At 42.5% G+C, this 15,197-nt stretch overlaps 1 protein-coding gene and 1 long non-coding RNA gene across 5 annotated transcripts in view; one reads left to right on the plus strand and one right to left on the minus strand.

Annotated features, from left to right (window-relative positions):
• Positions 1-13,740, plus strand: part of LOC138491420 (uncharacterized) — a 113,035-nt gene extending 99,295 nt beyond the window's left edge. For both annotated transcript variants that reach the window (XR_011276004.1, XR_011276003.1), the window contains exons 2-3: positions 10,285-10,384; positions 10,884-13,740. This is a non-coding gene — a long non-coding RNA (uncharacterized lncRNA). The remainder of the gene's footprint in view (positions 1-10,284; positions 10,385-10,883) is intronic.
• Positions 3,509-15,197, minus strand: part of DDHD2 (DDHD domain containing 2) — a 2,155,663-nt gene continuing 2,143,974 nt past the window's right edge. For all 3 annotated transcript variants that reach the window (XM_069617940.1, XM_069617939.1, XM_069617938.1), the window contains exon 18: positions 3,509-3,824. The gene's annotated coding sequence lies outside the window, so the exon portion shown is untranslated. The remainder of the gene's footprint in view (positions 3,825-15,197) is intronic.

Below are 15,197 nucleotides of genomic sequence, written 5' to 3' on the forward strand. Positions count from 1 at the left end.
TATTGGATGCTCAATCTAAATAGAGAGGTGAAACCGCATTCTACGCAATGTTTGTGTAGTGACATAATTAAGAAAATACATTACCATCCCACTACCCCAGATCTTCAAGTCGGAACGGGAATTAATTACCAATGCAAAATAGATGAATTTGTGTTAAGACTTAGCTACTGGTTTTATCTGACTGTTGCCCAGGGTATTATAATAATATTAGTCATTAAATGTACAGAGAACTGGAGGGTAATCTTTGTTCATTTGCCCTTGAGATTTCTGAGCTTCTGAAGAGGTAGCATTTATAGCCACATGTCCTAAAGCACATCCTCCCTCTCTTGAACATGTTTCAAAGAGTTCAGTTGACGTCTGCCATGGTGCTCCCATGCCTTGACTATAGTAAAAACCTCCAGCTGGGTCTCCCCAAATCATCTCATCCAACGACTCAAAGCCATCCAGAACAGAGCAGCCAGAGTCATTGTGGACCTTAAACCCAGGTACCACATCAGATCTGCTGTGCTTTCCCCACATAGGTACCATGTGAGGTGCCATTGATTTGAAAGACCTCTGCCCTATCCACAAATCCTATTGAAACTTTGGGCTGTTTTATCTCAGGTAGAATATAAGGTTCCACCTTCCCTCTAGGCACCCACGATCATCAGGTTCTAAAGCTATGGTTGTTGCCCTATTTAGGAAAGAAATTAATTCTGGGAAGTAGAGTTCTGGGTGCTGCAAGACCTACCCTCTGAAAGGGTCTGCCAGCTACCGTCAGATCTGTGGAGAATAATTTTTACTTCTGCATAGGTTTAAGCATTTTCCTCTTCAGGAAATCCTTTGTCATTGAATTTTGAGCATCTGCTGCCATTTGGACTAAAGTTCCTATGCATCTTGGTTTATGAACTGCTGCACCTCATTAACTTCTCCAAAGTAGATAAGTCTGTCCTCCTTGTATTATATGTTTGTACACCTTACTATGCTCTTCTCCTTGTTCCTTCCCCTAGCACTTAACCTATCTGAATATTTTCAAAGCCTGGCAAAGATCAGATGATCTTGTGTAACTAAATTTCACTTCAAAATTAGGTGCGCTGACATAGTTAGGCGACATATGTGGGTACAGAGAAAACTCCAAAAAACAGGTAGTCAGTCATACCAAGCAAAGCTTAAGTAAACCTCTTCTAGCTGTACAGCAAACTAAATGCTTTGCAGCCGAATGCACACACCGCCATACATTTTACTGAAAAGTGTTAGTGCCTTTGGAAATGGTATGAAAATAATAACTGAATTGCCTGTTTTTTGTACCCTCAAATCCTTCTTTTGATCTAGTTTGAGTGTCATTTTAGTTTAGAAACAATTTATTGCCTCCGTAAATTTATTTGAGAGTTGGAATAAAAAGAGGAGATGCTTTTTTAAGTCACTCCCGCTAGTATTAGAAAAAAAAAACATGTTGCAATTGTTAAGGTATTTCGTGATGCATCATATGTTCCATGCTGCTTCAATACTGGTTTCTACCAGAGGCAAAGAATGACTGTGTATTCAGTCTCTAGGTCTGGAAAACTGTGAGGGATACACCTAAGGAGCTCTTTCATAATATTATATGCGGAATGCTTATAAATTCCCAGACAACAAATTGTTCATTTTTGTTCAGATTTTCCCTTCGAGTACATCTCAGTTGGCAATATTCTGACGGTACTACACCTTTAACATATGCCTTGGGTCCCTGCAATCTCCCTGTAAGTAGGCAACATAGAGCTGTAGTTGAGACTTGTTTGTGAGCAGTTGGTGCCACCTATCCTCTCCCAATCCTATCTCCCAACCTGTAAAGTCTTGCTTGTTGACCTAACTCTGTGGATAGGTGGGAAAGGGGTCAAAGTTCAGCTCTGCAGTAGAGGCATAGGCTCGGTAGGGTCTGAGTGAGCCAGGCCCACCCAAAATCTGTAAATGCCTACTTACAGCTGTGCTGCGCTTTGTGGGCATTTATGGATTTCACCCTGCAGATTCAGCAGCAGGGGTGTCTCTCTGGCTCCCGAGCTCTGCTTATTTGTCAGGAGCCAGAAGGCTTTCCCTACCTTCTTGGTTCCTGTCTGATTGGAGTGTGTTAGCATGAGTCCAATGGAGGAGTCCAATGGAGCAGCAGAGGAGGTATCAGCGAATCTGGAGTTAAACAGCAGGTAAGGGAAAAGGCATTTGTATGTGCATGCCTGTGTTCTGCGTAAGGATTTTATGTATGTATGAATATATGGGTATGTGTAAGTGTGTGTATGTATGTATACAAGGGTGTCTGAAAGTGCACGCATATGAATGAATGCATATGTGAATGGTGAACAAGGGTGCAAATGCATGTGTGAATGCTCTGGGTGCTCGTGTGAATGACAGAGAAGCTGTGTATGTATATCTGTATGTGTATATCTCTGGGTGTGTATCTGTGCATGTCTGTGTCTGTGTGTAACTGTCAGAGTGTGGGTATGCAAGGCTGGGGCCCTGGGATCTGCATTGGAGTATGAACATATGTTTGACGGGGCATGGCATGGTTTACTGGTGTTTTTGAGCAAATCAAATCCAACTTAAGTGTTGTTATGTGAAGGAGGGTTTGGGATGGGGAGGGTAGTACAATGGGACTGGCTGGGTAGTACTGTGGCATGGAATTATGTGCTTACATTAAGGGCAAAGCCAACACGATGAGTGTTCTTACATGGGGATGGGATGGTATTCCATGCATGTTTACTTACTGTGGCATGGCATTGGATTACTGGTGTTAAGGTCAAAGGCAACACAATAAGTGTTCTTACATGGGGGGTGGCATGTGTGCAGCCCGCAAGGCAATGTTTTCAAACTGTGGCATGACATTTTACTGGTGTTAGAGGGGGAAATGCAACACGATGATTGTTCTTATATTGGGGAATTTGTGTAGCCAGCATGGGCATGTTTTCTTACCGTGCCATGTCTGTTTGTACTGACATTAAGGCAAAGCAAACATGAGTTTGTTCTCATGTGGACATGCTGGCATAGAATGGACATGTATGGGCACAATCAATATGAAAATGTTTTTTACACTTGCATACTACTTGCAAAGGCATTATGAAAATGCAATGGAAAATTCTCCTGTGCATTATTGTGACATAGCATCTATTGAGCTTTAGTCTGTGTCTTATCCTACAAACCCAATTGTACTGTGTAGCTTTTTACCTAATTTATCATACAAAGTGTACTATCAAATGCAATATTTTAATCCATAATTTAACAAATGTGCTCGGAGTACGGAGCTCCTCTTGATTGGCTTGATTGGTTCACACTTTCTTGCTACACTCGGTCGCTCCTGCGCATTCAGCCAGGGTCAGAAGAAGCCCCCTTCCCTCTGGGGGCTCCCCTTATGGTGGGAACAGCAACATTACCTCCAGGTCCCACTTGTTACACAATCCTGGCTAAGTCTCTGCTCAGCAGGACATGGAGTCAAGGTAATTTCAACGTATAAGAAGGTGGAGCCACCAATGACAATTGTTCAAATACCACTTCAAACAAAGGATTATCAACAAATACGTGTATAGTTTAGTAATAGAAACAGATGAGAAACTTGCAGGCATGTTCTAGTGGTATGCTTCGTAGTTATAGGAACGTCAGTGCTTAAAAAAGCCGCAGCCAAGCACCCAGCGGCTATCAGGTTTTTCAACGGCGCCATTTTGGTATGAAATTAGTCAATAGAAAGACTGCGTAAAAATAGTGTTCTGCAAGGTTGGTGATCTTGTTTGGGTAGAAGTGGAAGACATTGTTCATAGGATTCCATTTCTGCAGCCGCATGGAGTTTGGTGCCCCATTGAAACAAAGACCACTGGAAGCCGCTCCTAGGGAAAAAAAGAAAGGAAAAAGCAAGTCTATACCCACTGCTATCAAAGCATTTCTCCCCTGAATAAGTACAACATTTTGGCAATTGAATTAGGGAATTTAATTCCATAACCCTGATTTTCAAACAGGAAAATTTGTTGCAAATGCAAATTGCACTTTATCGCTGAAGAATTTGCTTACACCACCTCCTGATAATCTTTCCACTTTACATTTGTGTGTGTCAACTACGAAGCTAGTGGGAAGTGCAGCAAAAGAACAAAGGGGTACAAATCCCTCATCCCAATCAGTGCTTAATTTGTGCCAGTGTTTGCCGGTGGGCAACACCGGCACTCCTTTTTTTCAGGGACCGGAACTTCACTGGGCGGCTGGTGCACGTGTAATTCCTTTGTTTGTTCCAACTTTGACTAGTTTCCATTCCATGATCATAAATCATTCTGAGTCTGCTCTGCTGCTCTCCTCGCAGTTTCAGGCCATGGCTGGCTCGTTGGGCCTGGGAGTACAGCACAACAACAATGGCCAATGAAAACCAACATTCTGTTTTCACTATGCAGTATTTGATACATTCTGTATACTAACACATAATGTACAGTTTTCATTGGCTGTTTGACTCGAGCCAGTATGATGACGTGTGTGTGGCAGTGGGTGAGTCACGTGGGTCTGTTGTTGCAGAGGCAGGCCACCTTCACTTCATGAGCACACTTGACTTGTTAAGTAGTGGCTTGAGTGACTTGTGAGAGAGCCTGCCCTGCACATGTGGTTCCCTGTGCGGCCTAGTTGCAGCTTAAGTTCCTCAGGGGTAGGCCTGGCCACTGCTTGCTAAACAACACGGTAAGTCACTTTAACTTAAACTTTCTGTCCGGATTCGGCTAGACTTACATTAATATTGTGTCCACAGACGCCATGAAATGAATATGTGAGTTGTGACATCCACGGCAGTGCCATAATAATGTACCACTACTGCCGTACTCCAGGGCCCCCCCCCCCCCGCACCTCCTCTAACTTTGACCACAGCCGGTGTCTGGCGTGCATGCTGCTTCTCATGTGCCCGCGGCCACCACAGGGCAGGATTTGGCCGGAGCTGGCAGGCCGCAGACCGCGAATCTATACGAGCGGCTGTGTGTGTGATCCCAGCTGATCCAGCGGCCGCCCGCAATAATGGTAAGCGCCCCGCGGCAAGCTTGGTCGCACGACCAAGGCTGCCACTTACCTTACATTAGGCTGCCTAAGGTAGGCCCTTACAGCGTAAGGCTAAGTTGCATTACATTATTATTGGGGCCACTAAGGCGCCGCCGGCGGTAGCCGCAATAATAATGTAAGGCAAGCTGTAGCCTTGGTCGGACGACCTAGGCAGCCTAGATCGTCCAACCAAGGCTGCCGCTTACCTTACATTATTATTATTGCGGCCACCGCCAGCGGCACTGCGGTGGGCGCAATAATAAGAGGCTGATCAAGCAAATCTACCTCCCAGAGCTCCCTGTTTTTGGATTGTAGTGTTGCCGGGTCTTGCAGTAATGTGAAAGCATGGTGGTCTGGCCGGAAGGTAATTTATCATACGAACACGGCCAGGGCAGGTCACTCATTCCAGGCAGGTCAGTGGTTCTACTGTTTCCTCTTGCATGTGGAGCCTCTTGAGGCAGGGCATGAGCCACTCAAAGCAGATAACTGACAGGGGGCAGGTCTAGTGTCGGTGTAGCAAAACAGAACTGGCAATGGCCATTTATACTTAGACAGACTCTCAGAATGTGGCAGGAGGGGACTGTGGCAGTAGCCCATTTGTTCTAAGCGTTTTAATAGTACGAACAAACTGCAAGCACATATGTTAGCATTTTTAACAATGGTGGTTATGGCGGCCTCTAAAGTACTGCCACCGTGACTGATTTCTTTCAGTGTCTGCTCTCAAGACGAGACATTTTTTCATACAATTTTAAAGCTACGTCACAAAAAATGCATTGAATTTGGTCACACCGCTTCCCAGATTTATCCAAGGCGTAGGTAAAGAATTTCTTTAAAAGGTAGCAACAAAAAGGTAGTTACTTAGTGTATATATATTAGAAAGAATCGGTCTGCTTATTAGTGCTAACTTTCCAAGCAATTCTGCAAAGCACTGCTCAGACGTTCTGGAGGGTCACTGCTGGTACTAATCATTTAATAATTAAAACGACGATCAAACCCTCCAAACGTGGTCTCGAATGCAAACACTGTTTTGAAGGGGTGGAGATTTGATGCATTGAGACATGACCTTTCCACGCAGCACTTTTACACCATGAGTATGTTAACAAGACTGAGTGCACCTCCTAGCTCGTACTGGCCGACACATATACGAGGTTGCCCTATCAAGGACGAGGACCGGTAGTGAGCCGGGGCTGCTGAGACTGATGGAAGGAAGCCACTCCATCTATGCAGTGAACTCTGTTCCCTTTCACATCATGTTAATTGGTAAGTGCTGATGAGGACAAAGGGGCATTACAGATCACTCGGTACGTTCGGCAGCTGTTATGCCCCTGAAGCCATGCTGTACCTTTTCTCCTTTGTAAATGAAACTTTCACAAACCCTGTCCATGACGTGCCAGTTCTGTTTGTTTTGTTTGTTTATTTATTTATAATGAGCACCAGTTCCAAGGGTATTAGGGCGCAGAAGAAGGAAAAGAGGGTTGTTCAGCTTAGGTCACATTGCTGTGCGTTGCAGTACAAAATATTAATAAACAGTGCTGGCCTATATCATACAGGTGAACAAAAGTATCAGAGAACATCAAGCAACAGTTATATACAGTATATACAATTATACAGATACATACAATTATACGCAAAAGTGGGAAGTGGTGTGGCAGTGTGGTAGAGGGTCAAATGTCATGCTCCTTAATCCATTGGATGAGGTTAGATCTGAAGCGTGGGTAGGGCATGTCTTCTCTTAAAGAGGGTGGAAGTGAGTTCCAGTTTTGGGCAGCTTTGACTGGGAAGCTACTACCACCAGTCTTCATACGTTTGAATCTAGGCACTTGAAGTAGGTTAGTATTGGCTGTTCTGGAAGGGCAGTAAGTGGGTGAGGTCGGCTATCAGGGCCCGGCACAAAGTGTCTGTACATTTATGATGAACACAATGCAAGGAATCGCGCTATCCCTGCTGTAACAACATTTGTTGGGGAAGCTTGCACTTGCACTGCCCGTGCTTTAGCTGTGGTCATTTGTTGGGGAAGCTCACACTTGCCCTGCCCGTGCTTTAGCTGTGGTAATTTGTTAGCAAATCTTGCACTTGCTCTAGCTGTGATCGTTTGTTATTGAAGCTCGCACTTGCCCTGCCCGTGCTTTAGCTGTGGTCATTTGTTATTGAAGCTTGCACTTGCTCTACCCGTACTTTAGCTGTGGTCATTTGTTGGGGAAGCTCGCACTTGCCCTGCCCGTGCTTTAGCTGTGGTAATTTGTTAGCGAATCTTGCACTTGCTCTGCCCATGCTTTAGCTGTGATCATTTGTTATTGAAGCTTGCACTTGATCTGCCCATGATGTATCTGTACTTGGCTGTGAGAGAAGATTGCCCTGTCCAATATGTAGCTAGGTTCAACTGTTATGGATGGTGTGCAGTCATAATGTCGACTGCAAAAAAGTCGAAAACATAAATGTCGAAGAAAAAAAAATGTCGAAAAAAAATAGAATGTGTTTTTTTTAATTTGTATATTTTTTTGGGTTTGGGTGGTAAAAATAAACAGGGGGCTGGGGGGAACCCCCCCATTTAAAAAAAAAAAAAATTCACATTTTTTTTCCGACATTTTTGTATTCGACTTTTTTGAATTCGACATTATCACTATGAACCGTTATGGATAATATACTGTGAACCCTTAAAACAGCAAACTGTTTCCATGACTTAGGGTGACAAAGCGTGGCTGCTTCTACAGCCATTTGGGTGAAGGAGGTTGATGGATGTCAGCATAAGAGTCACAACATCGCAAACACTACCGACAAGTATCAAGCATGTCCTGACATTAATTCTATTGGTATTTTGTAGGGTAAGAATCTTGTCAAGGACACTTGGTGGGAAATTAAGAGCAGATGAAAGTGGGTGGAGAAGAGGTGATTAGGGGCGGGATAAGGGGAGTAAACAACACCACTGACTGTCATTCACATTCCTATATTACTGTTTTACACCAACAGTAATTATCCGTATACATATGCGTTAGACATGTTTTATTCTGCACTAGACAACACATACTTTTAGACACAGTTAATGGGTTTGGTCAAGATTATTGATCTATTCGGTGTGTACACAATTTGACAGCAGCCTGTTGCCTCCCAGTTAGGTGTGTGTTTTTATAAATCCCACACATAATTACAGAGTAAGGCTAATATTGGCTCATATGGTGACAGATGCAATTCCCTCTCCCCTTCTCCTTCCAAACGCAATCCTCTGTCTCCTGATACATGTGCAGTGGTGCTACAGGTATGGTTGTGTTCATTCCCACAGTAGCAGATTCACTCGAGATAGGCCACTGTTTTTTTTGCAGCGGAAGAGGTAGGTGACTACTTATTGCTGACACAGCAATAAGTAGTCACCTACCTCTTCCTCTGTGGGTCTGTATCCCGTGAACAGACACATGTACTATCTGGGCTTCCTCAATGCACACATCTATTGCAGCAGCAGGTACACATATTCCAACAGATCGATTCCTCCCAAGTCCCCAGCCCAGCTACTACCATCAGGTTCAGACGTGTTTACCTATTAAACCTACGTCTGCAACAAGCAGACAGTCCAACATTGCCTTGGCATTGTGCTCTGCCAATAAAACATGGGATTCCCTTAGCTTTGGCATTCTTTGCACTTGAGCCTCATATTGCCTTTGTATTCTCTTCTGCTTGCAATCCACCTGTTGGTTGCGTCTTGATCCATCTGTAAAACGCCCAAGCCAGTGTCATCTTTCACCTACAAAATGCATGTGTGCCTTACACTCTCAACATTATCCCTTGCTTGCAAAACCTGGGTGTGATTCTCATTGTTTTGGCATTCTTGCTCACTGAAGAAGTAAATGCACAACGTTGTTAATGGCCGACCAAGTGAATGTAGAAGAGATAAGTGTAGACAACATTTTCTGGCTGAAGTAAATGGGGTGGTTGTACCGTTCCAGCCCAGCTGGCCTTCACTGTCAACAGCCTGCAGGAGCATCCAGGAGGCCTCTTGCACTCCTGGACCTGCAGAGGACACGTACGCCTGCTTATATTTTCATTTCTGGGGTGTCCCTATTATTTTAAAATAACGTTTTTGATAAACTGAATCCCTTTTCAAAAAAATACTTTTAGGAGTTGTGCTTTTGTAGTTTGGGATCCAGAGTAAACTCAAGGACAAGCGCTCTGTTAAAAAGCAAATCTGCTCAGGTGCTGCCTTCACAGAGTGTAATGAATAAAGACCTACAGGTGTTCATCTCTGCTACCAGGAACATTCCAGGATTCAGTTCCCTGCAAGCTGGCACACCCTGGAATGGGGCACATCTGGAGGTAGCATAGCAATCTGCAGGCTATATAAACCAGTTTGTCCCAGGTCTTCACTGCTCCATTTGGAGGAGAACAAAGTGGGTAAAGTGTGGCCGACACCCAACCTGTGGCCTAAATATGGGCACCCAGCGCCTCATTGGCCACAGCATGGCAGGGGGGGTGGGCGTCAGTTGGGGGGGTCCCTTATTTTCCCCACTTAGGGCAGAGTATGTGTGAATGGATGCTCCTGACCAAGTGCAATTACAAGGCTAATCAACGTGGGTTGTGATTTTATGTTATTTAATTGTTTTTTTTATAACGCACCTAATACCACCAGAGTTCGGTTTCTAAGCCTCTGTTGCTCGGCGTGGTCTTGCTTTCAAGACCAGCGCTTTGCCCCTTTGCGTGTTATAATACAAAGTATGAAACAAACAGTAATAATTTGTTTAGGGTAATTCCCTAACTTGCTCTAGTTTTCTCAATTGACTGCATTATTATGTTTAAAGCTTTTAGGTATATTTATGAAGCATTAGCAGCACCCTAGGGTGCCTGCTGTTCAGCATAAGTGTGTGATCCTGGGCAAATAATGTAATCTCACCTGACTTCAACTGCAAAGGGTCACTCTACCCCCTTCTTCCCCTCTGCATTGTTGAAGGCAAGTCAAACATATGTCTGCGGGTGCTGTGATAGAGGTCTGTAAAATATTGTGCAGTGTAACGTCCTGTCATGTTAAGTCCAACCTGCCATAGAAAGTTTGCCCTGTTAGTAAAATGCCTCACTTGCAATACCTGCAGATTTGGCTCACTGTGTCCTATGAGGCATTCTTTTTCCTACCCTCATGTTTGGTGCATACAGTTCAAGGGGCAATGGTCGTGCCTTTTGTGTGAACCCAAATATCCCAATTCTGCCTCCAGCAGTTGAATTTCTTATTGAGCATACAAGGTATCACGCCAGCAGTTTGCAATTTAATTGACTTAGTGCCTTTGCCCCCCTTTCGGATTGCAGTGAGCGACTTCATCAGAGGTTCGTTCATCGTGGTGGCAGTCAGAGTCTGAGAGTCGCAGGCTGCTGTGTGGTACGCTACATCCTCGTCCCTGAAAACAAGGTAAGAGAGACGTACATTACCAAGCATAAGTGGGGTGTAATTGTTTACTGACTCAAGGAAAGTGGGTGTTTTTTAAAAATGGAGACGGGCATGGGTACTGCTCTACAGAGCGACATAGCAAAAGTCGCAAAATTGTATGGTTCAGAGTGGTGTGTTTGGGGGATAAAAGGAGGCAACTGGCACTTTGCAGCCATTTACAAACCACCCACATGGTATTTGCTGTTAGATTTCTTTTTGCAATGTTCTCTTCAGCCAGGACAAGTCAAACGTGTGCACATTTGTATTTATTAGACCGGCTCTAATGGAAAGCACATTCCATGTGTGCACCATTATATGTGTTTGTTCTTATACATTTGCTGTTCACCAATCCTTGATTCCGTTTGAAGCACTTAATAGGTCTGTTGTCCTGTCCTGACCCCTGGCCTGATCATTGTGTGTATTGAAACTTGGAAGGAATCCCATGATATTGATTATCCCTACTTCTCATTTCCTTCCCTAGAATGTCTGGAGCCCAGAAGAAAATGTCTTCATACTTTTCAAAACCTGGTAAAAAATGCAGCACAGATGAGCCTACAAACAAGCGAAGTAACCAGGAATCTGGTTCTAAGTCAGATAGTGTTTGTGAAGAACCAGAAAAAACACTAGATGAGACCACCAGCACTACTACTGTCAACATCCATACAGAAATCCAGACAGCAAGCATTCCACTCGGGATTGGGCGGCACTGGTATCACTGATGAATATCGTGAACTACCTAACGACAGTGACACGGAAATTCCAAGTACTAGCATGCGGGAATCTGGTCAATTATCACCTCTGCAACGTTCAGCTCCCTTAACGAAAGGCCGACTCCCTAAAGGTTGGAAGCTCGAACAGAAACAATATTTTCAAAGCAAGTACCCATGGTTGATTGTTAGAGGACACACTCTTGGATGCACCATTTGCCATCAAGTCAATAGCTTTGGTGCAGAGAAAACTCATGGGATGAAATTGTCTAAAGAATAGACTGAGTGTACTGTTAGCTCATATGGTACCAACAAAGACAAGCAAAAAAGATCCTTACGAAAGAAAATTACCAAACATGGACTAACAAAGGCACACATCACAGTATAAAAAATATTAGAGCAGGTAAAAAAAGATACATTGCTTAAAGTAACTTCTAGAGCCCAGGCAGGGAAAATAGCAACAACTGCCAGAATATTCCAAACGGCTTATAAAGAAGCAAAGCCAAACAGGCCAGCCTATGGTTTTAAATCTGAGATAGACTGCCAGCAATTGAATGGGCTAGATATGGGACACATTTTACATTCCAATGTGGCTTGCTCAAGTGTACAGCAACACATTTCATCAGAAATGAAACGAAAGACATTTGCCAAAATAGTTGCCTTTTCTCCTAAAGTGAGCCTTTTGCTGGATGAAACAACTGCCCTAAATAAAAAAGTGCTTTAATAGTGTACCTACGTACTCAGCTACAGGATATGGAGTCTCCAGCTAATATTTTTGTTGACTTTACCAAGCTCAGTGATGTGTCTGCTGAAGGTACAGTGAGCAGTTTGCTGTCTTCACTCCAAAAGGACCCCATTAACATTAGTGAGGACTTTCTCACCAAATGTCTGGTGTCAGTCACTTGTGATGGAGCATCAGTAATGTTTGACCGCAATAGCGGGGTTGTGAAAAGGTTACAAGAAAGAATTTCTCCCAATATTGTAGCCAGGCACTGCTCAGCACACCGCTTATAACTTGCAGTCAATGATGTCAACAAAGACATTCAAGCTACAAATCATTTCAAAGCATTCCTAGACAAACTGTATTCTCTTTTTAGCACATCTGTGAAAAATCTTTTGCAGCTAAAAGAATGTGCAGATGCTCTTGACATTCAGCTTTGTAAAATAGGAAGAGTGTTAGATACTCGCTGGGTTGCCTCAAGCTACAGAACAGTAGAGGCTGTCTGGAATGCTTATCCTGCTCTTTACAAACACTTTACATTGGCATCTAGTGATGGCACAACACGAAACATGTACACTGGACTATGTAGGCGCCTTTCGTCTGTGAAGTTTGTTGCTAATCTTGGCATTATGTTTGATGCACTTCAAGAGTTATCAGAATTGTCACTTGACTTACAAAAGCGTGATTACACGATCATTGATGCACATCGTGCTATTTGCTGACAAATATCAGTGTTTGAGGCAATGGTAGAAAGTTGAGGAAAACATTCTTCCCAGTGCGAGAAGGCCATAGAAGAAAATAGTTTCCAAGGAGTGACCCTGCTTGAAGGAAAGGCGTGCGACAAAAGAATTGAACATGGACAGTTTTTTCGCAGTCTTGCAAAAATGTATGCAGTCGTTTGTTGTCTACAGGACGGTCTGCTGCTGCTGACAACAAAGTTGCGTACGAGAAACTAATAAGCAAACTCAACGTTTTGTACAAGCAGTACTCGCCAGATGAGTTACCACCTACGTATGGAGAAAGTGAGATAGAATCTCTGTGTGAAAGAATTGACATTGGTGACACTCGTCAAACCATTCGAGCTTAGAGGGTACATAGGGAGACGGTTGGAAAAGAAGCTAATAGACACTAGAAGGAACTTTTTGACAGCTGCGGACGCTATTGCTATCTCCACTGCTGAGTGTGAACACAGGTTTTCACAAATTAATCTTGTCTGCACATCAACAAAAGCATCCCTGCATACTGACACTATTTCATCCTTATAATTTATTAATCTAGTTGGCCCACCATTGAAGAAGTTCAACCCAATCCCCTATGTGAATTCATGGATTGCAAAAGAACGAAGAGCTGCTGATGACCCTAGGTGTAAAGAACGAAAAGAGGACATGGCCAGGTCAGATTTAGACATTTTATGGGCTTTTATGAGTGAATAGAGACAACTATGCACACTATTGCACTTGTAATTATTTAATACATTATTTGTTTGTTCTTTATTTAGTAACTGCTATTTGCATTTGATTGTTTTGTTCATATATTGAAATTTGCGCTTGATTATAGCAGCTTAGCCATGGTGATCCCAACCAGCTGTTGGCAAAGTTGTAATGGAATCTGGAGTTACCATATTTTGTGAAATGTCATACAGAATTTTTTGCCATGTTAGGCTAAATACTGTGGCTGGCAGAATGTAAATTACTTCAAACAAACCCAATATTAAATAGCATCTGACAGTCTATTTAATTGATATAGATCCAATGCCTTCTCTACCTCCTTTTCTAATTTTAAAATGAAAGCCAAACATGGCACCTTGTACTTTCTTGTTTGGTTCTGTTCTATATCCAATGTGTTTATTTATTCTTACTGTGTTTATTATTTAATCAGTGTGAGGTTAAATAAAAAAGTGTTTTTGAGGATGTCTCAGATTGGTAATTACTGCAACATCAGTTAACATTCAATCAAACCTAATGTTTTAAATACAGTCTATTATTTTTCCTAGTGTACGTCAAAACAGAAAGATACTCTCACAAGAGACACCATCTCTACTCGGAGCCATTTGGGAAACAGGGCAGTGGGAGGGGGTGGGGAGACATTTTACAAAATTGACAAATAAGATAACATCCATAGGTTTGCAACAATTTTATCAAATGCATTATCACTTTTTAGGACAGAAAGTATGGTCCAGATGTCTAACAAGTGCGGTATAGAACTTAGAAGTGTGTTCAAATGCACTCTTTTGCCTCTGGGGTTTCCGGAATGCTGGAACCACTACACCTACCATAACAAATGTTTTCCAACTTTAAAGCATTATGCTTCCTCAACCCATGTTTGGGCTTCCCCATCCATGTCCAGAGTGGGGGGTGAGTGGGCACCACTGTGTTTCTTTTCTTTTTGATTAATTAATTCAGAATTTAGTTGTGTTGTGGTCCTGTCGCCAGAAACCTCCCCGTTTGCATGGTGGGGTGGCATGAAATAATGACAAGTATGTGACTGGGTTGGTTGGCCCAGTCAGCTGGAAGGACCCACGTGGCATTCCATTGTTATTGATTCCTTATTTCTTGTTATAAAGTGCGCAATCTTGTTTGTAAGAAAATGCTTTCAGATTTGATGTTCATTTAATCGTAATTTTCTTTATTAATAAAAATTATTTTGAAAAAGGCCTGTTGCAGTAATTGCTTCGTGTCCAATGCATTTCGGTCATTAATTTGACCTTCTTCAGGAACTGTTACAGAAAAATAGATGGATGAAATTTAACTTAAATAGTCAAGTGAACTAAAATAAATATTCCAATTCATTCATTACAGTTTTAACCAAATTCAAATTTATCACTTCAAAACATCATTGTTGTTAGTACCTGCGTTTGTAATTTTCCTTATTTTGCTGGGTCATATGTTCTCTATTTTTGGGAATTAAATCCAAAAATGTTTTATCCACTCTGTGCAAACTACCCTTTTCAATCTGTGTAAAAAATTTAACACACACAAATTCTAATTTCCCTCTGCAAATTGATATCATATTTGCTGAATTTCTCACTCTGTTGGTTGACATTTAATAAAGGTCCTATCTGTTTGCTGATCTTAAAATGTGACTAGTGATATGAAAGGTAAAGGGAGGTTATCATGTTACCTAAAGGACAAGTTTTCACAATCACTATTCAATATCCATTACTTTCTTGTCCAATATCACCATTTTTATGGTTAAATGTTTGCTCTGATAGAATTAGTTCCAACACCAGACAAACCTCTGTTTCGGCTTACCAAGAAGTACACCATCATCGTGTATAAGATATGAATTGAGCTTAATATCTATCAATGCAAGAGTATCCTGGAATACACTCGTCTTGTTTCGCAAAATGACACTGAAAGACATCACT

The sequence above is a fragment of the Ambystoma mexicanum genome, chromosome 10 (assembly GCF_040938575.1).
Source record: "Ambystoma mexicanum isolate Mex_15411 chromosome 10, UKY_AmexF1_1, whole genome shotgun sequence".
Lineage (NCBI taxonomy): Eukaryota > Metazoa > Chordata > Amphibia > Caudata > Ambystomatidae > Ambystoma > Ambystoma mexicanum.